Raw genomic sequence first — 5,385 nt, forward strand, 5'->3', positions numbered from 1 at the left:
CAAGAGAGGGAGAATGAGAAAAGGGAAGAAAGGATACAGGTAAACGAAATGAAGGCTTTTGGTAATAAGCATATAAGCGTGACTTAGAGGGAGAGAGGGGTTGCATGTTAGTTGGGTGCTCCGGTGCAAGTATTCTTGTAGGGTATTTTGTAAGTTGCAGCAATAGCTTATGGAGTATAATTTCTTTGTGGGGCATAAATCATGGTAATTCCCGCAAAGAAAATTAGCTAGGACCACAAGGCTTGCAACTCGCGATAATGCTATTGGTCCCTTATAGGGGTAAGCTGGGTCTGTGAAAAAATGTTCCCCACAAGCTATTGGTGGTACGTTTTTTGAATACCATAAGAATGGTGTGATAAGAAATATACCCCAGAAAGAACCACTGACCCATTTTATACGCCACAAGAATCCTGACGTAAGTAGATGTGCATATTATGTGAGGTGCTTGTGCGTGAAGAATGATCTGAATGATGAAGATTTGGGGTGTGAGGGAGCGGGAGAGAAACAGAGAGGCTGGGGCCGAAAAGTTAAAAAAATTAGAGAAAGTAATTGACTTTCTGACTCACCTGCGAGGTTTTATTTTAGCAAAAATAAAAACAAAAACAAAATAAATAAATAAAAAATTCACCATTCGACGAGGATGGGATTCGAACCCACGCGTGCAGAGCACAATGGATTAGCAGTCCATCGCCTTAACCACTCGGCCACCTCGTCGTTGGCTGATAACGATGATAATGATGACGATGATGACAGCGATGATGATATTTAAAATGTTCATGATCACAGTAATAGTGATGGTGATAATAGTGACGATGACAATGATAAATGAGGAGGAGGAGGATGATGATGATGAGGAGGATGATGATGATGATAATGACGATGATAAAGACGCTGACAATAACGATTACTTACACTTTTTTTTATAATTTCTACTATCAAACCTAAGACCTATTTTATTCAGACGTATATGCGTTACATAGAAAGAAGTATCTTATTATTAAATGTATGCGAATCTTGATATAAATCCAACAAAAACAATAGGTACATGTGTCCCTCCATCATCAAAGGTTTGCGTGTTGCTATAATGTTGGCATAGTTAGCACACAAAAGCACACATGCACACCGAGAGCGACAGCTGCTGGTAAGTGGTGCACTGTAGCACGGAAAGTTTACTTTATTATCAAAGTTGAAACTATATTATTATTCCCGTATTTGCCATGCAAGATCTCGCTGTAATAAGAAATGTGAATGCATGAATAATATATAAAATGAATGAACGATAATTTAAATTAATAAATAAATGAACAAAATCACCCACCTACAGGGGCGTAGTAAGAGCATCAGGGGCCCATGGACAAGGAGCAGTAGGGGCCCTTTTAACCAGGGCGGGATTTACCTTATGGGGGCCCTGGCCCCGAACTCAGTGACGAAGTTTTGGTTTACGTATATAATATAGAGGGGGACTATAGCCAAAATATTCAATTCTCGATCATGAGAGCCAGGTAATTGCGTCGAGCGTACTACGCAAATACCGGCGCTTACGGCGCAAACACAGCTTTTGAGAATTGACCAATCACACGGTCGTTGCTGGGCAAGGTCAATGTTCGGTCATGCAGGTCGCACTATTCTATGAAAAGTACGCTGACGCAGAAGGTACATCCTCTCATGATCGAGAATTTGTTACTTTGGCTATAACATATTTTGTTCCGATGTTACTAGGACACTTGCGCACAACGCACGCGAAAAAATTCAATTTCAGACTATTTTAGCCCCAGATCAACATGCAATTTGCCATTTGAATGCGAGCGAAGCGCGCAAAAATTTTACAATTTTGCCCTATTTTGGCCAAAAAACATGGTGTTATTGTGGTTAAAAGAAAGATGCATAGGGCAATTTTGGGGGCCCTGGACCCGGGCCCATCTGCACTCCATTATCAGCCCTTGTTTAATTTTCGCTTTTGTGCTCGGGGCCCCTGAACCCTTGGGGCCCATGGACTTCGTCCACCCTGTCCCCCCGCTTGCTACGCCCCTGCCCACCTAAATAAATCTTCAAATTATGCGCACATCCCTTCTTAATTCAATACAAGACCCATTTACGAGTTGTGGTACAATTACTTGTATAAGCGGCGCACCGTAGCATGGAAAGTCTACTTTACTGTCAAAGTTGCATAACAATCATTGTCCATTTTCGTTTCACATAAACAATAGCAATGACAATATTGTGCTATAAATAGAAACTGACATTTTACAGTTTATTTTGTGGTTATTAACTAGCAGGGAAATACTACATTACACTTCTGCACCATCCTAGTATAGCCTTTATAGCCAGGGGCGTAGCCACCTTTCTTGGTCAGGGGGGGGGCAAAATAAAATTTTGGGGGCACAGACGAAAAAAATTGCAGTTGCATCATACAATACATAGAGACTGTATGTCTTCGAGCTTCCCGAAAAGGGCCTTATTGGGATGATGTGCGCGCGTAGCGCGAAAAAATGGTATTTTTACACTATTTTCGCCCATTATCCGGCTAAAAAGGGCTTTATTGTTACAATGTGCGCGCGTAGCGCGAAAAATTTTGTATTTTACACTATTTTGGCCCTGAATTTTGCTAGAAAAGGGACTCCTTGCCCTTTTTCTTTTCCTTTGCCCTCCTGATTTTCTCTTTCATTTTTTTGTCAGAGGGGCACTTTTCCTTTCATTTTTTTGTCAGGGGGGGGGGGCACTCTGCCCCCTGCCCCCTGCTGGCTACGCTACTGTTTATAGCTGCATAAGGATTCACCATTGAAGAAGACTAACGGGATACAAAACGGGACAATAGATTCAACGAATCACAAAAGGATTACTAAGTGCTCTGTGTACTAGCCATAGGCTTCAACATAAAAGTGTCCAAGTTAGAGATATTTTCTCAAAATATCAAGAACTATCTTAAGAACCAATACTCATTTTAATCCACTTTTCAAGCCCATTTCAAATAATTATGGTCATGAAAAGATAGGGTGTATGTGTGTGGTGAATGATCTGAATGATGACGGTGTTGAGGTGTGTGTGAGGGAGCGGGAGAGAAAGAGAGAAGTTGATGCCGAAAAGTAGAAAAAAATAGAGAAAGTAATTTACTTTCTGATTCATTTGTGAGGATTTATTCCCCCCTTTAAAAAAAAACACAAATTCAACATGCGACGAGGATGGGATTCGAACCCACGCGTGCAGAGCACAATGGATTAGCAGTCCATCGCCTTAACCACTCGGTTAAAGATAACTGTAAATAACGATTTATTTACGATTTGTGGTAAAATTGCTTGTAAGCGGCACACCGTAGCATGGAAAGTCTACTTTACTATCAAAGTTGTGTAACAATCATTGTTCCATTTTCATTTTACATAAACAATAGCAATGACAATATTGTGCTAATAGAGGAAGTGACATTTTACAGTTTATTTTGTGGTTATCAATCAACATTCGGTGAAATACTTCATTACTAACGGGATACAAAACGGGGCGGGGCATCAGATTCAACGTAAGAAGGTATTTTGAAATAAGCTAACAAATTAAAAAAGAATTACTAAGTGCTCTGTGTACTAGCCATAGGCTTCAACATAAAAGTGTCAAAGTTTAGAGATATTTTCTCAAAATATCAAGAGCTATCTTAAGAACCACTGAACCAATACTAGACTTGTTTCTACTCATTTTAATTCACTTTCAAGCACATTTCAAAAATTATGGTCATGAAAAGAATGATAGGGTGTATGTTTGTGGTGAATGATCTGAATGAAGAAGGTAATGAGATGTGTGTGAGGGAGCGGGAGAGAAAGAGAAGTTGATGCCGAAAAGTAGAAAACAATTAGAGAAAGTTATTTACTTTCTGATTCATTTGTGAGGTTTTATTATCCCTCCTTCCTAAAAAAAAAAAATCAAAATTCGACGAGGATGGGATTCGAACCCACGCGTGCAGAGCACAATGGATTAGCAGTCCATCGCCTTAACCACTCGGTTAAAGATAACTGTAAATAACGATTTATTTACGATTTGTGGTAAAATTGCTTGTAAGCGGCACACCGTAGCATGGAAAGTCTACTTTACTATCAAAGTTGTGTAACAATCATTGTTCCATTTTCATTTTACATAAACAATAGCAATGACAATATTGTGCTAATAGAGGAAGTGACATTTTACAGTTTATTTTGTGGTTATCAATCAACATTCGGTGAAATACTTCATTACTAACGGGATACAAAACGGGGCGGGGCATCAGATTCAACGTAAGAAGGTATTTTGAAATAAGCTAACAAATTAAAAAAGAATTACTAAGTGCTCTGTGTACTAGCCATAGGCTTCAACATAAAAGTGTCAAAGTTTAGAGATATTTTCTCAAAATATCAAGAGCTATCTTAAGAACCACTGAACCAATACTAGACTTGTTTCTACTCATTTTAATTCACTTTCAAGCCCATTTCAAAAAATTATGGTCATGAAAAGAATGATAGGGTGTATGTTTGTGGTGAATGATCTGAATGATGACGGTGTTGAGGTGTGTGTGAGGGAGCGGGAGAGAAAGAGAGAAGTTGATGCCGAAAAGTAGAAAACAATTAGAGAAAGTTATTTACTTTCTGATTCATTTGTGAGGTTTTATATCCCCCCTTCCTAAAAAAAATATAATTCGACGAGGATGGGATTCGAACCCACGCGTGCAGAGCACAATGGATTAGCAGTCCATCGCCTTAACCACTCGGTTAAAGATAACTGTAAATAACGATTTATTTACGATTTGTGGTAAAATTGCTTGTAAGCGGCACACCGTAGCATAGAAAGTCTACTTTACTATCAAAGTTGTGTAACAATCATTGTTCCATTTTCATTTTACATAAACAATAGCAATGACAATATTGTGCTAATAGAGGAAGTGACATTTTACAGTTTATTTTGTGGTTATCAATCAACATTCGGTGAAATACTTCATTACTAACGGGATACAAAACGGGACATCAGATTCAACGTAAGAAGGTATTTTGAAATAAGCTAACAAATTAAAAAAGAATTACTAAGTGCTCTGTGTACTAGCCATAGGCTTCAACATAAAAGTGTCAAAGTTTAGAGATATTTTCTCAAAATATCAAGAGCTATCTTAAGAACCACTGAACCAATACTAGACTTGTTTCTACTCATTTTAATTCACTTTCAAGCCCATTTCAAAAATTATGGTCATGAAAAGAATGATAGGGTGTATGTTTGTGGTGAATGATCTGAATGATGACGGTGTTGAGGTGTGTGTGAGGGAGAGGGAGAGAAAGAGATAAGCTGATGCCGAAAAGTAAAAAAAAATTGAGAGAAAGTTATTTACTTTCTGATTCATTTGTGAGGTTTTATATCCCCCCTTCCTAAAAAAATATAATT

The 5,385-nt window shown here is 38.5% G+C and overlaps 1 non-coding gene across 1 annotated transcript; it reads right to left on the reverse strand.

The window, feature by feature from the left end:
- Positions 1 to 632: 632 nt before the first annotated feature.
- Positions 633 to 714, reverse strand: Trnas-gcu (transfer RNA serine (anticodon GCU)). The gene has a single exon. It is a non-coding gene; the product is annotated as a tRNA-Ser (tRNA).
- Positions 715 to 5,385: the final 4,671 nt, after the last annotated feature.

This window comes from Amphiura filiformis, chromosome 13, assembly GCF_039555335.1.
Source record: "Amphiura filiformis chromosome 13, Afil_fr2py, whole genome shotgun sequence".
In the NCBI taxonomy this organism is placed as follows: Eukaryota; Metazoa; Echinodermata; class Ophiuroidea; order Amphilepidida; family Amphiuridae; genus Amphiura; species Amphiura filiformis.